Below are 27,499 nucleotides of genomic sequence, written 5' to 3' on the forward strand. Positions count from 1 at the left end.
GTAGAAAGCAAAACTTAAAGAACTCAACTAAGCTTCCACAAATAAAAGCCAAAAATTATCCTCAAAGCAAAAAAGTCGAAAGTATCGTCCTTGGAGTGCAGAGCTACGATAACACGCCTCACCCAAGTGTCTGTACCAGGAAAATGCGTTAACAACGTTAGACCCACGATGTATTTATGAGAGAGAATACCCATAATCCATTGCTCCCCATAGCTAACGGAAAACGGTGCTGCCCCTTGCTGGCGTGGAATGAGACGTCCTTTCTCATAATAAAACCACCGCCAGCAAAATTAATACCACGTAAAAAAAAATTCTGGAACTAAAAGTAAGTAGAGTGATTGGTATCAGCAGGATTTCTGTCTCATTCTATTCAACTAATTTCTCACTTTTAACCTTGACTGACGAACAGCCTGTTTTTTAAACTTAACTGGTCATTCAGCAACTTGAGCTTAGATTTAAAAGACTAATAACTATGAGATTGATTTTAAATTTTTTTATCACTATTATGTACAGTGTCTGCAGGTCTGTTTATTCAGGGATTTCTTCAACAATGTCCTGTTTGTTTATTGTAAGTTCTTTCAAAGTACACACAAGCATATCTGGGACTTATGCAGCAGTGGCCTGAAACATGTATGATATATTTCTTCCCTTTCAGATTTCACCTAACATATTCAGTTAAACAAAAAAAAAAGCATCCTTGATATGTTTTATTACTGTGTGTATATTGTGTGTATTGCAATCAAAGCCACCCAAAAGGGAGAGCTCTCAGGGCCCAGCCAAGTTGGAGGCAAAATCATGGTTCATCATAACACAACATAACCATATTTTATTTTCAGCCTTAATAATAACCACTCAAAGCACAATGAATTGTATTCATACTGCAGTACAACATAGCCTTTTAAAATCTCTAAACCCCTTTTCTTAAAACAGAATTACCTTCTAATTGGTGAAGATGACAATGTGACTAGGCACCCTGAACTAAACATAAGGAAAGTAATATCAGACTATTATATTGTACACAAATGTAATGATGCCAGAAAAAAGCAGTGAAAACTTTAACATCTTAAATGGAAAATAATTACATAATTGTGTGTGTGTGGGTACAATAATAGGTTAAAGTGGCAAAATGAAGTGGCATGGGCAAATGGGCAAAAATCAGCAAAAATGGATAAAAAGTGGTTAAAAATGGATGGAGAGTGGCAGAAATTGGTTAAAGGGGGCAAAAATGGATTAGAGTACCAAAAAGATGCAAGAATGGGCAAGAAGTGAGAAAAATGGGTAAAACAGGCAAATGTAGGATAAAATTGACAAAAAAATATTGGGTGTAGTGAGTGTAAAGTGCCAAATTAGTGGCAAAAATGGGCAAATGGGGTAAAAAGGGATCAGAGTGCCAAGGGAAAATAGAAAATAGAAAAAATTGGTTTAAATGTACGGCAAGTGGCAAAAGTTGTTTAGAAGTGAAACAATTGGTAAACAGTAGCAAAAACTGCTAAAATTCAGAAAAAGCTGCAAAAAGTACAACAAATTTTCAAAATTGGTAAAAATGTGATTAAAGTGCAAAAAGAGAGTGTCAAAATGGTGAAGAATGGTAAGAATTGGCAGAAAGCAGCAAAAATGTGGGGAAAAATGGGATAAAATGGGTGAAAAGAGGCAAAAATGGCAGCAAACAGAAAAAAAAGTTAAAAATGGCAAAAGAAGGAGCAACAATGGGTGATAAAAGTGGCAAAAAGAAGTGGAACAAATGGTTTAAGAGTAGCAAAAAACTTTAGAAAAATAAAAGTGCCATAGTGAGGTTGCAAAAGCAGGCAGAAAGCATCAAACATGGGTAAAAAATGGAAAGATGGACAAAAGGGATAACAATGGTATAAAAGTTGCAGAAATGAGGGACAAGCTGGAAAAAATGTGATTAAAGTGCAAAAAAGAGTGTCAAAATGGCAAAGAATGGGAAGATTTGGCAGAAAGCAGCAAAAATTGGGTGAAAATGGGATAAAATGACAAAAATGGGTGAAAAGCGGCAAAAATGGAAGCAAACAGCACAAAAAAGTTATAAATGGCAAAACAAGGAGCAAAAATTGGCAACACAGATGTCACAATTAACCATGTCAAGAACAACCACAGCAAATGTGCCATGTTCAGAGCTATAAGCAAAACAGCCCAAAATAATTTAAGTATACAGGTGCATCTCAATAAATTAGAATATTGTGAATAAGTTAATTTAATTCAGTAGCTCAGTTCAGACAGTCAAACTCATATAAACTTAAAACAAAAAGTAAGGCAATTTGTGTTTGGTACATTATTTCTTTGTTGTAACAATACTTCTTGGTAATAAATCTTATTACATTGGAAAGCCTGTTTATTACCCTTTTAAATGGTGCCACATTTGTAAGGATCATGCATTTGCGGGATGAGAAGCAGAGCTGAGTATGTGGGTTGCACCCATGAAAAATGTGCCAAATCTTCTCTGCCAATGCCAAACAGCTGATTCTGCCATTGACTCTTGTTTAGTGTTTGGTGGATTGGTTGATTGAAGTTTGATGAAACAAGACATATTGAAAATTTAACAATTTATTCATTTAACAAACAGCAGCCTCAGTAGTGTATGGAAGAACCATACACAGCCACAACAGCCTGGCTCCTCCTCCTCATGCTGGTCACCAGCCTGGTCACACACTGCTGTGGGATGGCATCCCATTCTTCGACCAGCATTTGTTGCAAGTCAGCCAATGTGGTTGTGTTGGTCATTCTGGCACGAACAGCACACCCAAGCTGATCCCACAAGTGTTCAGTGGGGTTAAGGTCAGGACTGCTGGCAGGCCATTCCATCCTCTCCACTCCCAAATTCTGGAGGTAGTCTCTGATAAACCCCGCTCTGTGGGGGCGAGTGTTGTCATCTTGGAGGATAGAGTTCTTGCTGACAGGGTGAAAAAAACAGTATTCTTGGGCAGTTGTCTTCTCGGGGCGCCCATTTCGTGGCCTGTCTCTGACATTCCCCATTATATGGAACTTGGCCTTCAGTTTGGAGATGGTACTAGGGTTCACTCCAAACAATGCCGCAACTTGGTTATGTTAACACCAGCTTGAAGTTGCCCAACCGATGGACCCTATCCAGATCAGTCAAACAAGACATGTCAATTCTTGAAGCAGACATTACTGCATCTACCACTGTAGCAGGGCCCATGCTCACAGGTGCTGCCAATCAGGCACCTGATTGGCAGCACCTGGGGGTACCAGAAGCTCAAAACAAGAGTCAATAGCAACAGCAAAATAAGCTGTTTGGCATTGGCAGAGAAGATTTGGCACATTTTCATGGGCGCAACCCACATACTCAGCTCTGCTGCTCATCCAACAAATGCATGATCCTTACAAATGTGGCATCATTTAAAAGGGTAATAAACAGGCTTTCTAACGGTATAAGATTTATTACCAAGAAGCATTGTTACAACAAAGAAATAATGTACCAAACACAAATTGCCTTACTTTCTGTTTTAAGTTTAGATTCATTAAACACAAAGTGTAATATCTAGTTTGTTTATTCCTTTTAATTGTAATGATTATGGCTTACAGTCAATAAAGCCCCAAATTCAGGATCTGTAATGTAATATTCAACATTTTTGAGACACTGAATTGCAGTTTTCATTACCTTACAATCAAGATTCAAAGAAAAAGACTTCCTTTGACAGTACACACAATCAATCATTGTTTAGAATTTTGAGATTGCCACTGATGTGGACTCTGTGGACGATTATCCAAAACATCAAAACATGATGGAAGTCAATCAGTGACACAAATGGGGGTTTGTTGGGGGATTTTTTTTTTTCGACAATTTTTAAAAATAGAACTGAAGAATAAACATGAAGAGATACATCTTTGCCAAGGCACTCTTTAAAAAGATCTTTAACCTCAGAGGGGCTTTCCTAGTTATATAAAGATTACATTTATCAAAATAAAAATATGTTTGGCTGACTTCCATCCGATTCTATGACAGCCTAAGCAATGCTTGGAGTATAAATAATACTAAGAACACATTTGATGCATCTCTCTCTCTCTCTCTCTCTCTCTCTCTATCAGGATGTCAAGCAAGCAAGAATTATGTAAGAGGCTAAACTAAAGTGGGGTCAAACTTAAAAGTTTTAGTCACAGTTGCAAGAAAAAGTATGTGAACCCTTTGGAATTTCTTGGATTTCTGCATAAATTGGTCATAAAATTTCCAAAGGTTCACATACTTTTTCCACCCTGCACTGTGAACCTTTGGATTTAATCACTGGTTGACCCTCCTTTGGCAGCAATAACCTCAACCAAATGTTTCCTGTAGTTGCAGATCAGACCTGCACAACGGTCAGGAGGAATTTTGGACCATTCCTCTTTATAAAACTGTTTCGGTTCAGCAATATTCTTGGGATGTCTGGAGTGAATCACTCTCTTGAGGTCATGCCACAGCATCTCAGGCGGGTTGAGGTCAGAACTCTGACTGGGCCACTCCAGAAGGTGTATTTTCTTCTTTTGAAGCCATTCTGTTGTTGATTTACTTCTATGCTTTGGGTTGTTGTCCTGTTGTATCACCCATCCTCTTGTGGGGTTCCACTGGCGGACAGATGGTCTTATGGTGTTCCTGCAAAATGTCTTGATAAACTTGGTAATTCATTTTTCCATCAATGACAGCAATCCGTCCAGGCCCTGAAGCAGCAAAGCAGCCCCAAACCATGATGGCCCCTTCACCATATTTCACAGTTGGGATGAGGTTTTGATGTTGGTGTGCTGTGCCTTTTTTTCTCCACACATAGCGTTGTGTGTTCTTTCCAAACAACTCAATTTTGGTTTCATCTATGGACAGAATATTTTGCCAGTAGTGCTGTGGAACATCCAGGTGCTCTTTTGCAAACTTCAAACGTGCAGCAATGGTTTTTTTGGACAGCAGTGGCTTCCTCTGTGGTGTCCTCCCATGAACTCCATTCTTATTTAACATTTCACTTATTGTAGATTTGTCAACACAAATGTTAGCATGTACCAGAGACTTCTGTAAGTCTTTAGCTGACACTCTAGGATTCTTTTTCACCTCACTGAGCATTCTGCGCTGTGCTTTTGCAGTCATCTTTACAGGACGACCACTCCTAGGGAGACTAGCAACAGTGCTGAACTTTCTCCATTTATAGACTGTCTTACTGTGGACACGTGAACATCAAGGCTTTTAGAGATACTTTTGTAACCCTTTCCAGCTTCATGTAAGTCAACAATTCTTGATCGTAGGTCTTCTGAGAGCTCTTTTGTGCGAGGCATGGTTTACATCAGGCAATGCTTCTTGAGAACAGCAAATCTTAAAATCACCAAAATATGCATTATGTATTGCAAATGCATCCTCTAATGTTTGCATGGCTTTGATAGTTTAGGCCTTACAGGGTTAAACACTCCATTTTTGGGCAGCATTATGTGGTCCGTGTTGTTTTCTTTTTTCTTTTTAATAACTCCAGAACATAAAGTACATCAAGTCATAATAACCCTCCACACCAGCCATACTGAGGTAACTGCAGGATTATTATGATCCATTTCAAAATAATCTAACCCAGGAACAAATCAGAAAGAAAGGCTATGACCATGATAATTAGATTACATAAAGTGTAGTTGTGTATCAAAGGGAAATCACGTTAAGAGATTGTTACTATGGCTGACAGAATAGAGGGAATATTTTTGCATGTGCTCCACTAGATGGCAGGCTGCAACAAGAAACACAGCTTTTACACTGTGTGCATTTCACTCCAGTAACACAAGGGGTCAGCATATAACAGTGATGACTGTGTTGGAGGAGCAGAAAAAATCCCTTGTGGACATCTGTTCCTCTCGGTCTCTGAAAGGCTGTGAGTGTCTGAACAAGTGATACAATCATTCGCCATGTATATGTCTTTGTGTTTGAATTGTCATAGGATAGTTGCAGGTATTTCATCATTATTTCATAATTGCTTAAAAGTTTTAATTGATCTAACATGCAAGTCATGGCTTCTGAATGAGGCAGTAAAAACCTAGTAAAAGTAAAGACCTCCCTTTAGCTGGAATTCTGGGGGTTTTCTTCTCTGCTGTAAGAATATCACACTGCTGATGTTGTGCTAATATATAATACTACAACATACATTTAAGTGTGATATCGCTTTTAGCTGGTCAACATTTCCTGACCAGCTACAATCACTTTGATTTTCGTGAAACTAGTGAAATATAAAATCTATGGACAGTTGCTTTGATGACAAGATTAATTCTGATGACAGCTCAGGCATGTGAGCATATCTCGCCATTGCCTATGCCTAATTCTGAGGTACTAGCTTGTTAAGTGCCAGCTATAGATAAAGTCCCTATGCAGTTGGCTATTAGAAGCCTTTTCATCATCAGGAGTGAAGTGATACAAGACAAGTGCTGTTAAACTCTGCTTCATTTCTAAAGGGATTTCTTTTGTCCAATCAGTTCTAGTTACTGGTTGCATGAAAGGGCAGTACTTCAATAACATGACTGTTTCATATAATAATTGCATGGATATATTTCACATTCATCTTGGAAACCTCCCATACAAAGCACTGGTAATGGCAGGATTTTTAAGAAAAATTCTCAGAAGGGGATTGGACAAATCAGAGTGACGACAAAATGAGACAGAAATGCAGCTTCAGTGCTGACCTGTGCTATACAGGCTAACGCTACTGTACTGTTTGAACACCAAAGCTTGTCAGTGGCTAAAATTCATACTAAAACCTAAATAGAGACATGTAAAAACATATTTTCCTTCATGAACAGCTTTCAGTACTGTTCTTTTCTCTTTTTAAAACAGAAATTTGGTCCAGTTCTGATAAAACCGCTGCTATACTAGAGCTATATCAGAGCTAACCGCTACACTGGAAGCGAGCGTTGCTAATGGCTCACAGTAAAACTTAACCACGCCCATAGCTACCACCTCATTCCCTTCAAATGACGCTTATTGGTCGGAGCGTTGCAAGATGGACTTCTGCTTTGCAAAGTTAGTATTTGAAGTTAAACAGCATATTTGATGACTTGCTAATTAGCACAGGGCTACAGCTTACATTTGCATTTGACTTTTCCTTTCATTGGCTACTATCATGGGCACAAAATCTTAGCCAGCGGTAATATTAAATCATGGTGCCCTTTGTTAGTGGTACTGTTAGCTTGAAAATTTTGACCTAACATTACTGTTAGTGAGCTAACAGTAACCATAATAGTAGCAAGCTAACAGTAATCTTGGTTATTCACCAGTAATTCCAGCTAAGAATATGCTAAATGTGAATTATAACTGCCATAAGCTTGACAAGAGCTAGTTTTAGATTGTCATTGTGGTTTCTGCTTTTAGCACTGTTCTCACTATCATGAAAACAAAATCTTAGCACATCTTTTTGTAGAAATTCAATCAGCCAAATTATAAAATGAGAGTAAATGTAAACACTCAAATTAATTCATTATCAATGCTTAAACTGATTTGAAATATACAGATGAAAATACAGACATACCTTATACACAGTGGAAAAATATCAGATTTTAATGTTCCAAAGTCTAGTCCCAACATTTAGTCTAGTTTTAGTCTCCATGACAAAAACTAAACTTACTTCTCCTCAGAAAAAGTAAAAATATAATGAACAAAGATTTTTAGTCACAGTTCAGTCAGGGTCACTTTGTCAGGAAACACATTATTTGCAGCTATGAATATTTTCTTTTTATCTATTTTCAGATGCAGAATAAAGGAGGAGCTGCGACGGAGGAGGGTCAGAAAAACAACCAGTGCATCCAGGTCTATGGCCTTTGTATAGCCGGTGCTCTGTCCTACCAACCAAGCTAATAATAAGCTGCTCTATATACGAGCAGACAAACATAGATTTAAAGAGACATCTAACTTTTTATATTTTCGCTTGCCAACTTTAAAAGGTGATGAATATCTTTATTCTCCCACCTGTTATCCCCCAGGGACTGCTTTTACAAAAGCCCAGGGCTTTGATGTGTAATGAATACTGTTTTGCTGGGTCTGCCAATGTTAGTTACTGGTGCATGCTATGTGTGAAAGGGCCATGCCTGTTCACAGAATTAGCTGGGCCCCTGAAAAACCCAGAGAATGGGACCTCCCACGCTGTGATTTATTGATGAAATCAGTGCATGTTTGTTGGCTCAGTTTCACAAGTCCTGACTGAGAAATACCTAATTTTTGAACTGAAAGGTGTCAAGCTATTATTGGGTTCTTATGTTCAAATTTCTTATTTGTGCCAGTTTTTGACCCCAGTTCATATTTTCACCCCATTTTGCTTTTTTTTTTTTTTTTTGGTCACTTTTTACTAATTTATGGCACTTTGTTGTCCACTTCTCCCAATTTTCCCACCCATTTTTGCCACTTTTTGTGTTTCTCCATCCATATTGGAGCTGTTATTCCTTTATTGCCTCTTTTAACTAATTTTTGTCACTTTTTAACTGCTTTTCACCATTTTCCCACTTTTTTGCATTTCTCAACCAGTTTTTTTTTGCAGTTGACTCTTTGAAAACTTTTTTTGCCACATTTAACCCACTTTGCCTCACTGTATCCACTTTATGCCAATTTTTATCATCTAGTTTTTGCTACTTTTAACCCATTTTGCCATATTTTTTTTCTGTAATTTTTTCATTATTTTTCCCTCAAAGTTATTTCAGTTTCTTTTACTTTATTCTCTGGCACCAAGACATTTGTGTAGATCGTGGCTTAGCTATGAAGTCTGATATTACTCTCCAAATGTCAGAGTCAGTGTGCCCATAACATCGGTAACATTAGCAAGACAAAAAGAGGTAATTCTTTTTTCAGAATTACTGTTAAAATTCTGAAACTAGAAAAGCACTCGCAAAGCACAGACCTCTGCCCTATCTCCCAATAGTGAAGAATCCTTTAAAAAATTCCTGGATCCAGATGGTGATCCAGATCACTCCCAAAATTTAATCCGTTCTTCCTTATGCCTTTTCTGACATTTCCTTAAAATTTCATCAAAATCTGTCCATAACTTTTTGAGTTATGTTGCTAACAAACAAACTAACTAACCCTGCCGATCACATAACCTCCTTAGTGGAGGTAAAAAGCTGTATTATACTACAGTGTAAATAATTAAAATCCATTTTCGTTTCTTTGATATGAGTGGTTACTATTAATATTAAATGTAAAATATGGTTATCACATCTCAACTTTACAATGGATCATGATTTTGCTGACTTCCATGGGCACCCAATTTGGCTGGGTCCCAGAAAGCTCTCCCCTTTATCCCCCCTTGTGGGCGGCCTTGGAGAGGGCTGTATCCAATGAATGATGATGGGAAAGATGAATGCTATGTTACCACTGTTGTTCTGAGCTGTGTGCTGGGCAAACAGCCAAAAGATGAATATCTGCTGCGAGGATTTACAGAGGATCAGTCAGAGTATATTTCTCCACACACAATGCCTGTGCCTGGTACACGCTTACTCTCATTTCTGCTCTGAATTTTGGCACTGTGTTGTTCACACATCGCTCTGCATTTCACAGAGATGTTGAAGAGCTGCCTTTCTTCCTCATCATTTTCACACCTCCTCTGATCTTGAACCACACTAGCCAAGACAGTAGAATTGAAGAGATTTATGAACAATTTATGAAATTATTTTGTTAAATTTAAAAACTGCATTACTTAAGGTTTCAGCAGTGGCTTCTTTTAAATACTTTTCACAAGAGAATTTTTTTGAGTTTTGCATAAAATGAAGTCAATTTTGGCTTTTTTTCTTCTGCTTTTTTGTGTTGTTCCAATGTACATAAAGGAAATAAACACGTGTTTACCAAAAATATTTGTAATTGCAACAATTTCTGGGAGAAATGGTGTATTTTCTGGAAAAATTCCACGGTTGCAAATACTTTGGTCCATGACTGCATATAGAAAATAAATTAGAAAAAGAAATTCAAGAAGTGTGAAAATTACTTGGAAAATAATTGGATAAAAAATCTGATTATTTGCTGCCATCAAAATATTATAAAAGGCTTGAAAAAAACACTTCTAACTGAAATTTACTTGTGCCAGGCTCTAATCATCAAATGCTTCTCTTAACATAATTGCATCAAAAAATAAATCAAAGTTGTCATTTTAGAGTCCCTGTAAAGTGAAATCAAAATGTTGTGTCTTAACACACTAGATATGTATAATAAGTAGAGGTAGAAAGTAACTAATTACATTTACTCAAGTTACAGTAATTGAATAGCTTTTTGAGCACTTTTCAAAATCCCTACTTTTACTTAAGTATTGTATTATAAGTATTGTACTTCACTACATTTTAAAAAGCAAGAAAACTGAGAAAAAAATGCAACACTACAAGCCAAAACGAGGAGGTTCTAGCCTTCTGCCAACAAGAAAATGGCAGGAGTTTGACTTTCACAGCACATGGTGGTCAGTAGAGAGTAGTGATGTGTTGGTAACGAATGAGCCAGCTCTTTAGTGTGAACGACGGGTGTCGGCACACCGTTGAGAGCCATCCACCCCCCCCCCGCACAAAAGAGCACAGAAGAAAGGGAGGATATTTCCTCTTCATCGCTCTGCCGTAGCTATCACCTTAAAGCACCTCCTCATTAACATAAGCGCCGTGGTTGACTCCATATGTATGTGTAGCTGCATGGGTTTGTGGTACGACTTTCAACCAATCAGATGCCATAACAGAAGAGCTGGAGGGGAGGGCGAGGATGTTGCTCAGTGCTTCGTGACCATTCAGTCTCCACTCACAGAGTAAAAATGTAGCTATGTAAACTTCAGCAACCAGTAGCAATAAATTGCTTATAAATAACGACATGTTTTATGTTTAATGCAAAAACATTATAACTGACAGCTTTCAGCATATAATAAAGTTATAACTGGTACTTGATTATCTAAAAAAAAATAGTTTTATATCAAGAGTAATGTAGAATTTGTGACATTCTGAGAATAAAAGAATTTAGTCCAACAATTTCTGAAAAACACATGCATTTTTATATATATATATATATATATATATATATATATATATATATATATATAGTACTTTCTCCACCTCTGAGAATAAGATTGCTATAATTATGTGAAAACACTGAGATCTACTTGTGAGTAAATTTTGGATTCAGACCATAAGAAAGTTGTTCACCCATTTCCTGGGTTGGTTTAAATTGGGCAGGGCAAATGACATCACCGCCCCCCATCATGCAGTTCATCTTAGTACTGCCTTCATTGAAAGTTAACCATGAAAGTTCCATGCTGGGTTTTTGTTCATTGTGAGCAATTTTCCAAATCTATCAGCCATGGTGGACTACGGATCATGACAAGTATCATAAGAGAGATTTGTGCCAGAAAACAGTAAATGTAACCACCAACTCCTGCCTCTTTGCTCTGGCACAGAGCCAGGCAACTTGGCTCTGATCAGAAGAATTTTCTCAAAATTTGAGAGAGTCGTATTTCTCATGAGTGGGCGTGGCTTCAGCTCATTCAACTGACACGCCCACAGCATCCTAAAGCAGATTTTGCTGCCTAATTTTTTGTGTGATTTTGAAGCTTGAATTTATAAACTTAGAGATGTTTTTCATGACTGAAATGGCCTGTCATACAACAAACCTAAAATAAAGGTTTTTTTTCACTTTACAGGAACTTTAAAAAAGCTGAGTTAACAGTCTGCTTAAAGAATAAAGGTTGTCCTCCATGTAAACACTCTAATGTAGCCTATGTAGCTCCGTTTGCTGTGTAAGCCATAGATAACAGAGCTATGTAGCTCACATACCTTAAGCTAAGTGAAGAAAGCAGCTACATAGCTACATTATCTGCTAAGTTAGCCTTAGCTTCATTTGCAAACCACATGTTGATAAAACTAACTTAGCTATAGATAACTTTTTTAGATGAATGCTGCTACAGTTTTTCACATAAAAAGGTGGATAGTTTTCACAAACCACTGGGGAAAAAATAAATATCTCCTTTAATTTCAAAAGGACTTATTCTTGATAAAATTAGCTACTCCACTTCTTTTTGGAGAGTACTTGTGCTCTACTGGGGTGAAAGTGACTTTCTACAGCTTGTTTGTAACCCCAGAGCTCAACCATGATCCCCTGTAGAGAGCACAGACCCGTAATTATATTAAGAGTGACCCTCTGTGAACATGTGCATTTTCTTGTATTTTTCTACCCTTCCTTCCTTCCTCTGTTGGATGTTACTGTTTTCAATGGAATCTGAGATACTGACCGGGAAAATCTGACTCCCACACAAGCAGCTGTGACTCATAATGTTGGAGCTGTGAGGTGCTTGGGAAGAGTTTGGAGAAAATGGCAAGTGGGTGGAAAGACAAGTAGGAAGGAGAGCAGGCGGGGGTCTTTGACGGACTGCTGAAAAGCTTAGTTTAAAATGTTCCTGGTATTCCCTTCAATATCCTCCTTCCTTCCCTTGCATTCTCTGTTGCAGCAATGGGAATAACTGCACGCATTTTTGTGTGAGTGTTTCTGTTTGTGTGTGCAGAGGTTGCAGTCTTGTGAGAGTGATCCAGGTCTGCTCCAGGATATTTATAGCTCTCATTAGACACATCCCGCTAGAGCCAGGGTCACAGTACAAAGAGGTGAGCACTACATTCACCAGCCAAACACAAACCAGTGCACTACACGCGTAGAGTCACCCTGTTTGAGTCTGTCACTCCTACAGGCACAAAGTAAGAGTTTTCACCAAAGTCCCTGCCTTTATATTTAGACTGTACTTCCTCCAAACCCATATTTAAAGCACATGTTAGCACAGCAGATGCACATATAACCCACTGTCTCTGCTCATCATCTGTCCAATCTGTCTGCTAGAGAGATCCCAGCATGCATTTGGTACAGCAGGTGGCCAGTGGGCGTAGGGATTGGTGTAGCCAGCTACGGTTGAAAAGACATGTTAGAATGAATGGGAGCGATTGCATTGTGCTCACAAATACACATCCAAACACCTATGCTTCTACACATGAAGAGATGGCGTAAATCCTGTGTAAAACCAGCACAAAGGGTGCTAATGACAACCCAAAAGAAGGGAATTATTTAACACTTGTATCACATTTTTTAGCGAACAGTCTGATATCAAAAAATATTCAGTGTAGCTCTTTCAAAGCTTTTCTGAAACGTAGCTATCACAACACATTTTTCAAGTATTTTCATGGAAATCTTAGGAATATGTTTGTACATTTTGAAGAGTTTCATTGGAAGTTTGGAGGACATTTTCTTTTAAATATTTTGGTAGAAGTTTGTTCTCTTTAAACCATATCTATGTAGCTTTTACTGTATGCTTCAGGTCATTGTCTTGCTGAAAAACAAGTCTACTTCCAAGCTGCATTTCTCTTGCAGTTTGGGTAAGATTGTACTCTCAGATTTTCCAATATGTTGCTGCATTCATTTTTCCCTCTACCTTTACAAGCCTTCCTGGGCCAGGTGCAGAGAAGCATCCCCATAGCATGATCCCGCCACCACTGTGCTTTATGGTGGGGTTGGTGTGTTTGTGGTAATGTGCACAAATCATTTTCAAATTTCATCATCAAATTTATGTCTTGGGGAGCTGGTCTCTAAATTGTTTTAAAAGTAGATTGAAGGCATTGGAGGAAGATGCATCAGGCTGTAGATGTTTTGACTGATGACTTTCTGATCCTTGTAATTCTGTTAATTGTTAAGCTGCCTGTCTTGTAAATGAGCTTCTCAATCTCAATGAGGCTTTTCTGGTCAAATAAATCTAAATAAATACAATTAAAAACACGAAACCTACCCTGATTTAATATCCCATGGATTTTAAAAGAATATTATCAGGATGATATTCATAATCAATGATGTCAGAGTGTACCCCATGGTTGACTTCGGAGGTGCCTGCCAGTGACGAGGGGATGCAGAGGGAAATGGACGGTGCTGTGAAGCAGAAGAAAGTGTTCCAGCTGGTGGCGTAGCGTTGCCGTCGCCAGCCAAGTGAGGTTACAGCTGTCTGTGGAAGAGCAAAGGATTGGGGGTTTACCAAATCAAGAACTATACCAAACTGTACTTAGTCAAACCAGACCACCAAGTGGAAACACAGTTTTTAAGAAAGACTGCAAATAGTCTGGCAGATTATGAACATCACTCAGTATGTAATTGTAAGGAATTAAAAGAGTTCATCAACTACAGTCCATAATATCATCATTGGATTCAAAAAACCAGGAGAAATCTCAGCACGTAAAGAGCCAACACTAGATGCCTGTAACCTTCATCCCTCAGGTGGCTCTGCATTACAAAGTGACATTGTTCTGTGATGGATATCATAGTGTTGGCTTGGAAACCTTTTGGAAAACTGTCATCACTGTGGATGGCATCATCTACAACTGTAAGTTAAGACTACCATGCAAAGCAAAAGCCACATAACATCAAGAAGCCCCACTAACTTCTCATTGGAGATGGGCTGACCTTAAGTGGAAAATAGTAAAAATAATGGCCGCTGGGGCTTCGAGGCTAGAGTGGAAAAGGACCATTCAGGTTTCTATAAACGCAAAGATCAAAAGCCACCATCTGTGAAGATGTGGGGGTGTATTAGTGCCCAAGGAATTGGTAACTTGCACATCTGTGAAGGCATCATTAATGCTTATGATAGTTATAGCAAGATAATTCAAAGCCACATGCTACATGGGTTGCAACCCCATGGCTTCACAGTGAAGACGTGTTGGTACTAGACTGGCCTGCATTTAGTCCAGACCTGTCCCCACTGAAATTATATGGGGCATTATTAAGCACAAAATATGAAATTAGTAACCCTGCACTGCTGAGCAACTTTAGATGTTCATCAAGCACAAATGGGAAACAATCAGTGTCCTTGGTCTCCAGATGCACACAGTGTTGTTAGAAGAAAAGGTGGCGAGCATTCAGAATGTGTATATTTTGAAAAATTATACTAATTAAGTGTATCAGTCAGAACGTTAAATATCTTGTTCTTGTGCTGTATTCAGTTAAATATAGTTTAAAAAAGGGTTTCACTGCCGTCTGGCCAAAACCTCGTGTCTTCGAAATCCCCACTTTATGCTTTCCCAATTAATTTTAATGCAGAATTGTGATGGTCAGCATTTGTTTGACACTTTTATTGGTTTAAAATTTGTAATGGCTCACTAATAGATGTAAAGGGTGACCAAGAAGTGATTTATGAAAATAAATATAAAATAATGAAAAACGGAGATACAAGGTTTTGGCTTGATGCTAATTGCAACACACAAATTTGTGTGAAATTTGTGTTTTCCCTGCTAATTTTCATCATTTTAATAACTTGTCATTAAATAAAGGATGTTTTTTTATTCTGCTATTTGGCTTATCGAGTAACACTGCCAAACCTCCACTGGTTCTATCTAGGTGCTCATACTCTGCAAACATCAGGCAGTTTTCATGAGAGGAAATGAGAAATGGTGCCCCAGACTTTCAGGGCAAGCATATCTTATAAATCATTCATTTTGATATTCAGATGACCTTTCTGGTCTGCAGATAAACAGGAGAGCTGTAGGCTCTGAGAATATAAGGAAGTGAGACATGATGGAGGCTTACAAAAAAACAAAACAGACTCACCCGTAAAAGAGAGTTGTCATATTTTAACAGTTTTATCATGTGGGACTTGATAATGTGTGACTTCATCTTGTGACATGTCAGACCAGATTGTCTAGTGTAACAGTAATTTCCTGTTTATTTTGGACCCTCACCCTTGCCTTCTTGATCCTACTCTCGTTGTTTCTCTTTGTGTCTCACCCTAATTGGCCTCACACTGTCTTTGGTTCGCCTTTTGCCTACCTCTTTTGGATAGGTGTGTTTTTGTGTATTTACCATGCACCAACCTGGACTGAATAAACACACCGCTCTTGTTTTCTTTCGTGTGTTGCATCTGAGTTCATTGCTCAATTACCACTGATCACGTCAACGCTGTTTCAAATGAAGGGCATCAAAAGTCAGAGCACAACTCCATATCTTGGATACACACATGCAAAGTCACATCAAATGATACACAGGCGCGCTTGATAAAGCTGCTGGTGGTTTGTGAGTGCAGTGAGTGATGTGTTTTTAGGGTGTGCAGTAGGGCGATTTAGCAGAGTGTCCTCTCTCTCCCTCGCTTGTCTGTCCTTCCCCCTCTCTTTCTCTCCCTCTCTCTTGTGCCCTCTCTCCTGAGCCTCTGCACTGCGGAGGAAACTTGAACTGTGCCCAGCTCCTGAGAATATCAGTCACATTCTGCTCCTTCACAAGCACATGCATCATACAAGCACCCTTTCCAACTACACTGTCACTTTCTAAATGATAGTTGGGAAAAACTGATTTACTGGAATTTTGCAATCATGTTTTAATTAGATGTTGAAATGTTTTCATTGGATTATGTGACATGACTTCAACATCAAGAAGAGGGAAAACTTACATAGAAGAGATTAATTCATCTCCCTATGACGTCTAAACATATTAAATAAATAACACAGCCATTTTCAGGTCTCTCCAGAGGTGTTTGATAGGGTTCAAGTCAGGGCTCTGGCAGAATTGTCCCTAAGCCACTTCTGTGCTGCTTTGGCTGTGTGCTAAGGCTTCCTGTCCCTGCTCTTGACAAGCACCCCCACAGCATGATGCTGCCATCACTTTTGGGATGGTATTAGGCCCTATCCACATGGAGACAAAAACTATATATTGCTGTTTCGTTTTGAAAAAGTTTTCCGTAAAGACGGGATTGTTTCAGGAAATGTCCGCGTAAACACAGAACCACTGAAGCGACTGAAAATGCTGTAGTGCATATGCCAAGCCTGTATGTGGCACTGTATTGCTGCCATGGAAATGCACCAGAAGAGAGAGAAGAAGATGACAGAAAACTGACACAAAGGCTGTTTTCAAATTCGCCTACTATACTAGCAGTGCGTACTGATTTGCCCAAAATGTAGTATGCAGTATGCGAACAAATGCAAAAGTTGCAGTATGCCAAAAATACCCGGATGACATACTGATTCGGGAAAATTTCACAGTGTGCATCGGACCAGTCTGCTTTGCCTACTGTTGCCCACAATGCAAAGCGCCGGGTCAGAGTTCATAATAGCGGAGAGTGGCAGAACTTTCATCAGAGCGACTGATGGCTATAAAAAGTGCCATTACCTTTTACCCTTACCTTTTTAATGTGTGCTATAGCGAAATAAGTTGTAATAAGGTCACTGTTGTTTTTGTTTTGCCGTTAAGGCTCATAATGGCTGGAAAGGTGGTGTCAGGTGTGTCCTTTCCCTGCACTATACATGCTAAGCTAAAAACAAAATTCCAAAAAATCAAATAAAAAATGCTTCCCAGATTCTGTATGCAAATGGATGGAAAACAATGTGTATACCGGAAACAAGCTAAACCGGGCCACGCATACTACACAATAACGTCTGACTGGCATTCATACTGCATACTACTGTTGAATGCAGTACACAGTGCGCAATACATACTGCATACTGCGTTTGGCAGGAGTATGCAGTAGGCCAATTTGAAAACAGCCAAACTGTCTTCTAGTTGCCTGTCTGGTTGTTCTCCACGTTGGATTTAAGAACATATGGTGTGTGCGTTTCGCGGTGGTGTAAAGGAGCATCAGATTTTGCTGTAAGAGCCATAACAAGCTCAGTAGCTTCTGCAGCACAGAAGCTACTGAGCTGCAACCGGGTTGCAACACAACCCTGTAATCAGCCATTATTGTTTTGGTTGGACCCGCGCAGGCGTTTTAAGAGAGCTACGCCATGTGTGATGTAATCGTTCAGAGGAAGATGCGGATAGCCGTCCAAACAGAGACGAAACGGTAGTCGTTTACGGGGTTATGCACCCTGGGATCCGTTTTCCAAAAGTATCATTTACAGTCACCCAAAATGCTGTTTCCGTGTGGATAAAATGCCGATACGAAAAAAAAACTTTTGCGTATACTCCTGAATTCATCTCCGTGTGGACGGGGCCTCGGGCTAGGGTTGTAAAGTTGCACGTATTTGTACCATACCGATTTGGTATGGTACAGACATGTACCAAACAAATACACGCGGAACGAAACTCACGTGCAGATGGGAAAACGAAAGCAAACCTACACTGTCCTGGTAACAACACAATCACGGGAAATGATAGCAACAGTTTTAATATTCCCAGATAAAAGTCTCCTGTTTGGCATCACTTTGTTTCCCAATGAAATACAGCAGTGCACAAGGCAACTGACAGCCCGTCTTAAATGCGGTGCCTTCGCCTGTTGGCGTCAGGGAGGGGGAGAGGGGGACTCCTCAGGTCTGCAGCTGGGTCATAACAAAGGTAACAGCTATTCTCAAACTCCACCTTTTCATCTGCTCAGGTGGGCTGTAAAAAGTGCTCCCAGACGTTGTAGTAGGTCCCATTGGTTAGAAAAGTAATCCAGTGCTGAAGTCCGTGTTGAAATTGGCAGGATAGATGTTGATTAGCATACTTAACAAGCTAACGGTTGTATTCAGGTCGGCTGGGCAATGTGAGAATTAGAAGAAAGGGTATAAATATATCAATAAAAATAATCTAGTATTTGGGAAAAAATATTTATTTATATGTATTCATTAAAGTCTTTTGGAAGGAGGTTGCAGCATTATTAATAATTTAAGTAAAATTTATTCAGCCTGTTTATTTTATTTGAATGTAATATATCACGGATGTCAAACTTAATCACAGCAGGGGCTGAATTCTGAGTTTGGGTCCAACTTGAGGGCCGAGCAGAGTCCACGTTTAACCATAAACTGTCAACCTCATTTTCACCAGCAATGAATTATGGGGGAAAAACCTTAGTACTGATGATAAAGGATTTTGAGATTGAAAAGGTCAAAATGATATGTTTAAAGGCTCAAAATCTGAGATAAAAATTCAAACTTATTAGCTCAAAAGGTTCAAAACATGGCATTTAAAGTCAAAATAATGTTTTCAAAAGGCAAATATGTGAGATAGAAAGTTGAAATCATGATTCTTAACAGTAAAATTAGGAGATAAATTCAAAATCATCAGTTTAAAATGTCAAAGCCTGACAAAAAAAAAAGTTTTAAACATCAAAATATTACTTAAAATTTGAAATTGAGGATCTTAAAGGTCAAATTATGAGACAAAAGTCCAAGTAGGGAGCTACAGACGTCAAAACGTTAGAAAAAAATCATAATCATGAATTTAAAAAGGTCAAAATATTATTTAAAAATTCAAAATTGAGGATCTCAAAGGTCAGAAAATAAGATAAAAAGTCAAAATTGTGAATTGAAAATGTCAGCATTTGGAATTAAAAGTAAAAACCATAACTGTGTCATAACTGTGAGATGCAAAATTAAGAATATGAAATGAAAACAAACGTATTTTACAACATTCCTGACTTTTTATCTAATTATTTTAACTTTTTCTAATGACTTAACAAGGATATTTTAAATCATCATGGTTAAGTTTACATTTTTAAAGTGGGGGAAATCTGCAGACTTCAAACCAGTGGGCCAATTATAATAAAAATATGATAGGATCTGGTGTGTGACTCTACCACAGGCTGGATTTGGCCCCCAGGCCTTAAGTTTGACACCCCTGTATTATATGTCTTAAAAAAGAAATTCTGTGTTTTGTTCACTTGTTGTCTTGTCTTGTTTCTTTCAGTCTGAGAGTCCTTCGTGGGCTTTTTTGCAAACTCTAAGTGGGCTTTCATGTGTTTTGCACTGAGGCTTCCCACAGATCAGTGGAGGGCTGAGAGCGACCATCAGTAATAGGCTCTGTTTTTTCAAACTAAAATAAAAGAGATGATTAAACTTGAATGCACTTTAGGCATGTGAAGTAAGTGAGTACGAATTCAAATTTTGTCCTAACTGGTTGAAATTCATGTAAAATAGTGAATCTGTCAGGGTTCAAAGGTTACAGAATCAAAGTTCATATGTCCACATGTGGAAACTTGTGAATCTAAGTGATTCATCAAAGTCATGCTGCTGATAACAACCACTGCTCTGCTTTTTAGTCACATGACAGTTATCGTTTGAGTCCCTCCCATTTAAATTGACACTACATTATCAAATATTTGATCAAGTTATGATGCTGTGTGTAAAGTTAAGATATCAAATCTGTATGCCGCAGCATTTCATTACATTTAACAGTGCCAAATTCTGATGTAAAATCAACTTTTCCGTTGCTGTGTTTTAAAATTTCTTTCTGGAGAAGGAGACGACATGTGACTGTGGTTTAAGGACAGATTTAAAGGCAGGGTATCAGGATTACATGCTTGTTACATGGTCCGTTCCTTTCCCAGATGAGCCATCAGATGCCCTTTTAACCCTGGTATGACTCACACTGATATAAAAAGGACGGTTTTTCAGGCAAGATCTCACATTAACAGAGAGAATCAATCTGTTTCTGCCAAGTCAAACATATGTCAACAAGGCAGCCCATCCTGCAAACAACATTTCAAGCTGGGAAGCCACTTTAAAACTACTTAACTTTGTATATGTTCTAGTGCTGAGTAATTTTATGCTGCTATGAAAAACCTTTGGTCTATGTTTATGTTGACTGGAAAATTTAAGAACCAAATGACTCATTCAGGAAGACAGTTGTTTCTTATGAAATGTGTAGAGATTAAAGTTTTTCACACTACCGTATAGTACTTAACTCATTCAAGTTGACTACATTTGCATCCCCACTATGCATGAACATTCATCTTTAGTGACAACATGCAATCAGAACTCACTCGCAGTCTCTTGTGCAAAAACCAGCCCATGTGTCATTTCCATGTCTCTCCAGCTTCCTGTGCTTTATTTAATTTTAGCCTCACTGGCTACTTGTCATCTTGAGCCAAGTCATCATATCAATCATACCAGCATTTTACACGGTTTATATTTTAAATACTATAGCACTGTTGCCTTCTAAAACATGCAAAAAGAGGGAAAACCTGTTGGAGAGGCTCCGCTAGCTTCTTAGCTGTAGGCCTGGCAGTAATAGGAGATTACTTAGCCATGAGATAAGAGGCTTATGGCACCAATTTAACAGCTTTTCTCCCTTGTTTTGTCAAAACCATCTTTGAGTCCTTGCTTTGTGCACTGAGGCACAGTCACGTTGGAAGAGAAAAGGGACTTCAGTCAAACCAGAAGTCAGAGAAGTCTGAAACCAGACTCAAACATTAGGAGAAACTCTCCTTATTCCATTTTTTTTTTCATTTTTGATCAAAAGTGGAAAAAAATAGAAAAACAAGCTGTTTGCTGTGTTTTTTTTTTCATTTTGGTCACAATAAAAGAAAAACAATTAATAGGTTTTCTTTAATATATAAAGGGCCCAATTTTTTTTCAATTCTGTTATTTTGTTTTGTTCATTAAATGAAAACTCGGGGCAAAGGAATCATGTGACCCATTGGGACAGGTGTGCGTTTCAAAATAAAAGCCTCCTGCTATGTATGGACCTGAAATGAGAATAAAAGATAAGAAAAGATAGTAAAATTACTGTCCATTAAATCACCAACACGTTTATAATTTACATAATTTATCATACATTGTATTAAAACCATTTAGGCCTATTATAATACTGTAAAACACAATGGATGGCTCTTGTTTTGACATTGAGGCTATTATTTTGAAATGCTCACCTTTCCCAATGGGTCACAGGATTCCCTTTTCCTCAAGTATTTTATTAAATGAAGAAAACAAAATAATGGACCTGAACATCAAAATTGGGCCCCTTCTTTTTATCTTATTTGTTTTTCCGTTATTGTGGCCAAAATTTAACAAAAAAAAAAAAAGAAAAACTTCCCTATACTGTTGCCACAAACTTGGAAGCATAGAGTTGTCCAAAATGTCTTGGTATGCTGAAGCATTAAGGTTGGCCTTCACTGTTAATAAGAGGCATAGCCCAAACCTTGAGAAAACAGCCCCAACAGATCATGTTGATGGTAATGGTTTAAGAATTCCTATGTGAAAAGAATGTAAGTTATGTGATGTTGTGGCTGCAACTAAACATAAGATTGCTCCTGTTTGGAATTTATGTAGCAGGTAGAAATTTGTAACCTGACACGCCAGATGCCACTCACAGACAGCATTTGGGAAAGTGTAGCGCCTTTGAAAAAAAATTTGGAGGGCGATTGGATGAATGTTCTGTCTGTCACATCTTTACGGGCCAATCAGAGCAACAAAACACGTGACATAGCTGCTAACAAGCTGCGCCTGCGCCCTTACCGAAAGATTAAACTCCATAAAGAACTACATAACGTGAACCATGGCGACTGTAGAAATGTCAGTACACAACTTTTGTTGTTTTTGAAAAGCACACAACTCACTGCTGTTCTCTGTTCTTCATTTAACAAAGAAATATCATCAAGTTCTGATAAAACTGGCACTTTAGCAGCATACATGATAATGTCTTTCGCCATAACTGCACCGACCTCTTGTTGCTGCTTGCTCACGTCACGACTCCACTGCGTCCGAAAGTACTGCCCCTCATTGCTGATTGGTCCTGTCACTTTTTAAGCAGGCCCAAATGGTTCAGATGGGAGCTTTGCAAGATGGATTCGCCAGTGATAAACATGGAAACGGACGTGTCCATCTGCTTTGAAAGGTTAAGAAATTTGTACAGCATATAGAAAAGAGGAAGATCTATGAGAAAGGAGTTGTGGGTAGATTGAACGGTGTAAATGAAGCGTGACTGGCAGACGGATTAATAACCGTAAGTATATGTTTGGCACACAAGACAGTCAAGGTGGCTGTTTTGTTCTAAAAAAAACTTTTGTGATTTGATGCATTAAAGCAGCCAAACAAGTAAAGTTAAATCTATTCAATTCATTTGCCGCACCTATTTCACAGACCTGGAAAACATTAAATATGTCACATGGTCTGATGCACGTGCCAGTTTCATGGATGTTAAGGGCATGTACTACAGGCACATCTCAAAAATTAGAATATCATGAAAAAGTTCAATATTTTTTGTCACTCTTTTCTGAAAGTGAAACCCATATATTATATTGACTTGTTACACATAGAGTGAAATATTTCAAGCCTTTATTTCTTGAAATTTTGATGATTATGGCTTACAGAAATAAAAACCCAAAATTCAGTATCTCAGAATATTGTGAAAAAGTTCAATATTGGAAAGTCATGGTGTCACACCCTAATCGGCTAATCAACTCAAAACTCCTGCAAAGGTTTCCTGAGCCGTTAAATGGTCTCTCAGTCGGGGTCAGTAGGCTACACAATCATGGGGAAGACTGCAGACTTGACAGATGTCCAGAATACAGTCATTGACACCCTCCACAATACATTACAATACAATTCAACAACTTTATAATCCCCGAAGGGAAATTCATTTGTCTGGAGTCTCATCTGTTTATGGTAGAACTATATAGTCTTATTGCTGATGGTATGAAAGATCTTCTAAACCTTTCTGTCCTGCAGCGAAGAGAGAGGAGCCGTCCACCACCACTGTTTCTTTGGTGATTTAGGGAGATATGAAGTGGATGATCCATGTTCCTCAGAATGGCCTCCACCTTCTTCATTGTGCGTCTCTCTACCACATACTCCAATAAGTTTAACTTGATCCCAACCACGGAGCCAGCTTTTTTCACCAGTTTGTTTAGACACCTTGCATCCTTGTGTTTTACACTGCCTCCCCAGCAGACTGTAGCATAAAACAGAACACTTGCCACCACAGACTGATAAAACATCTGCAGCATCTTACTGCAGATGTCTACTGATCAGAGTCTTCTCAGGCAAAAGAGGCGGCTCTGCCCCTTTTTGTAGATGAAGTCTACGTTTTTAGACCTGTCCAACTTATTATTCCGTAAAGACGGGATTGTTTCAGGAAATATCTGCGTAAACACGGAACCCCTGAAACGACTGAAAACGCTGTAGTGCATGTGCCAAGCCTGTACGTGGTGCTGTACTGCTGCCAGGAAAATGCACCAGAAGAGAGAGAAGATCACAGAAAACTGACACAAACTTTCTTCTAGTTGCCTGTCGGGTTGTTCTCCTCATTGGATTTAAGAACATATGGTGTGTGCATTTCACGGTGGTGTAAAGGAGCATCAGATTTTATTGTAAAAGCCATAACAAGCTCAATAGCTTCTGCAGCACAGAAGCTACTGAGCTTCAAACGGGTTGCAACACAACCCTGTAATCAGCCATTATTGTTTTTGACTGGCAGACGGATTAATAACTGTAAGTATGTGTTTGACACAAAAGACAGCCAAGGTTCAAACCTGATTTCCAAACATGACACATCAGGCAGGCTTTCTTTGTGCTGTTTGAATGAGGAGCAGGTGATGCTTTCAGCTTTGGGCATGTTGCCATAGCAGAGACAGGTGTGGCTGTTTTGTTCTAAAAAAAACCTTTTGTGATTTGATGCATTAAAGCAGCCAAACAAGTAAAGTTAAGTCCATTCAGTTCATTTGCCCCACCTATGTCACAAACCTGGAAAACATTAAATTTGTCACATGATCTGATGCAAGTGCCAGTTTCATGGATGTTAAGGGCATGTACTACAGGTACATCTCAAAAATTATAATATCATGAAGAAGATCAATATGCTGTTTGGCATTGGCAGAGAAGATTTGGCACATTTTTCATAGGCGCAACCCACATACTCAGCTCTGCTGCTCATCCCACAAATGCATGATCTTTACAAATGTGGCATCATTTAAAAGGTTATTAAACAGGCTTTCCAATGGTATAAGATTTATTACCAAGAAGCATTTTTACAACAAAGAAATAATGTACCAAACACAAATTGCCTTACTTTTTAAGTTTATGTTAAGTCACTTTTTCTTCCATTTTTTTCCATAAATATAAAAATAGTAAAGTAATATTCATATTAGCAGGAGTGTTGATATGTTTAATCACAGTACAGCTGTGAAACTTCATTTACAGCTTAACAAAACCACATCACTATTGCAGTACCCCTTCTATATTAGCATTAGCTTCCATACTAGCTCTACCTGATGTTATCTGTTGGATTTAAAAGCTTGAATGAAGCCAACTCTCTATCTCCCTCTTCCTCTGGCTCAGAGTGCTCATTGATTTAGAGATCTGAGACAGATGGCTGATATATTTCATTGGCTGTGTTGTATTGATCTCTATTACCAATGCTTTTAAACACATTGATTTTTCTGCTTGGCTCTATACGACTGCACTCCTCTCGGAATTAAATGAGCAATTCTTATTTCATGCCTAGCTTCTGTTATCAAGCCTACCCATATTCCATCAGTCTCGGTTATGAGGGGTTTCACTGTGCCAAAAAGTGCAGGACAAGTCCTCAGGCTGATCTGTCTTCCTGCTTAACACATCCCCCATTTTCTCCTGGCTCTCTTACTTGCTAAGGAAGCTACAAAAGCAACAACAGCACATATGTTTGGGCCTGAATGGTTACACAAGAGAAAAGTTGAGTGTCTGGGACTTTTGCGGATTAAAAATAAACAAAGTAAGACAAAGAATAGGAAGTTCGAGGTCACTCTCAGTAAAGGTTGACAGTCTGGAACTCTGGTTTGAGATTTGTGACATCAAGAACTGAATTACAGATATGGCTTTGTGCAAAGTTCCTTTTTGAGGCTACCCTTGTTAAAAGTATTACCCAAGAATCCAAATCTGCCAAATCAGCTCATTTCTAAAGTGGTCAAAGTTATACTGCACCCTTCAAGTCTAATTTACTTAAAGCCAATTCTAATGGGCAATCTCCAAATTACCCTCAGCTCTTTGGAAAACATCCCAGAGGCTTTCTGTTTCTCCCCCCTGTTGGCTATTTGATACATTATGGATTGGATGAAGGAAAAATGGCATGCCACGTGGGAGAGAGCTAGCTGACAGAAAATATTTCTTTTTGCTGTAATCAAATGATAACCTTTATTAATTGCAGCAGGGGGAAAAACATTTCATTTCACTGAAGAGCTCTCATTTGTCATGTAGAGACACTGAGGGCCTCAGCCAGTGACCCTCTTGTAAATAAACAAACTGGATACTAAAGTGAGTCTTTCTTTTGAATCAACTCTTGTGATTCCAGTGTAAAACAGAGCATCATACTCATACTTTGTACTTGTGTTTGAAGATTCATTTGAATAAAAAGCTTTTTGTGGTGACACTATTTCTTAGTTTCTTTTAAGCATTACTGTAACAGTTCAGTTTAAAGTTTGAATATATTTTGTGCTAAATATTCAAATATTGTCAAGATGTCACTCTTTGCTCAGGCTTCCGGGCATGTGCGGCCCATGCATTACCACTAGCCTGTGGCTGCCATGCTCAAGGAAAAGGAGGCGGGCCTTACCTGTTGCTGCTTCTCTTCACGTCCAGTGTGTAACGTCCCTTCACTCAGCTCACTCTGCTTTGGTCTGACGCTTCCCTCTCAGAAGGTTACGTGACAACTACGTTGTTTTATGACATAAATATGCAACAAAATCTCAAGGAAAGCAGTCAGCATTTCGTTCACTTAATCAATTCCTCATGAGGTAGCTCACAGTCCTGCTGCCACCCTCTTGCGCACCTGCATGCCTCGGCTAATCAGGACAGCAGCCCCTCTCTCCTCTCATTAGTCACTGGCTGTTTGAACAGGAATGCCCGCCCCCTCTCCAGCTTGACAGCCACACCATACCTATCAAGGATAACCATCAAAGTTATCATGCTAAAGTAAGAAGATATCGCAAGAGGGGGACCAATTTGAAATTGTTGCGAACATTTAACTTATTTTAAAGGAAAATAGTGTATTACCAATATGTCCACCACAGTGTATTACTGGGCTGGAATGCATGTTTTCTATAGGGATTTTGCTCTGATGTAATTCTAAGAAAGGTGGCAAAAGGGCCACAAGTCATGGTCAACCAATATTTATGCAAATTAGTAAAAATGAATCCAGAAACTCAGCTACATTTTTTAATCACCACAAACATTTGTTTTGTGCAGCATAAAATGATAAATTATAAAGAATTAGCAAATAAAAAAGTCTACATTTGCTATATGGACCGAGAGCGAATCAAGACCGAGACAAGACCAAGACTTTTGGGGGTCGAGACCGAGTCAAGACCAAGCCACCTGAGACTGAGACAAGACCATAAAAATCCATTTTAAAAAACCACGACAAGGTTGAACAGTAAAAGAGCATTCTCTCATTAACTTTAGTTTTCTTTAGAATAAATCTGACACATAAAAACAAGGTATCTGAAACTCTTTCACAGCACAACATGCAAAAATCTCAAATCTTAACACATTTGTTCAACTAACCATAAAAAAATAAATCCTTGTATGTATTTAAAAGTCCCTCACAAGTCTGGAATAATTTATTTTTTATCTAGATATGTTGGGTGAATGAGGCCTAAAGTAAGTGTTCAGAGGTATTTCTGTGTAGAAGTAAGATGAACTGATGTCCGGTTTTTGCAAGTGTAGCTATGTGTTGTTTTAGCAAGTGCATTTCTTTAGAGTTAGGGTTCAGGTTAGGGTACCAAGACAAGACAAAGACATTCAAAATGTGGTCTTGAGACTGGTCTCAGAACCAAGACTGTACCAGAGTAACCTTGCAAAGCAGATGGATACGCCCATTTCTGTGTCTCTCTCTGGCAAATACATCTTTCAATGT

General features: G+C 38.6%; 1 protein-coding gene across 2 annotated transcripts in view; it reads right to left on the bottom strand.

Annotated features, from left to right (window-relative positions):
• Positions 1-12,744: 12,744 nt before the first annotated feature.
• The window catches only part of st8sia1 (ST8 alpha-N-acetyl-neuraminide alpha-2,8-sialyltransferase 1), a 53,158-nt gene continuing 38,403 nt past the window's right edge, over positions 12,745-27,499 (bottom strand). The window contains exons 6-7 of one of the 2 annotated variants that reach the window (XR_005991564.1): positions 13,809-13,943; positions 12,745-12,859 (exon numbers count right to left, since the gene is read on the bottom strand). The gene's annotated coding sequence lies outside the window, so the exon portion shown is untranslated. Of the gene's footprint in view, positions 12,860-13,739; positions 13,944-27,499 lie in introns of those variants that run through there. The other variant, XR_005991563.1, reaches the window with a different exon arrangement.

The sequence above is a fragment of the Cheilinus undulatus genome, linkage group 23, assembly GCF_018320785.1.
Source record: "Cheilinus undulatus linkage group 23, ASM1832078v1, whole genome shotgun sequence".
Taxonomy (NCBI): Eukaryota; Metazoa; Chordata; class Actinopteri; order Labriformes; family Labridae; genus Cheilinus; species Cheilinus undulatus.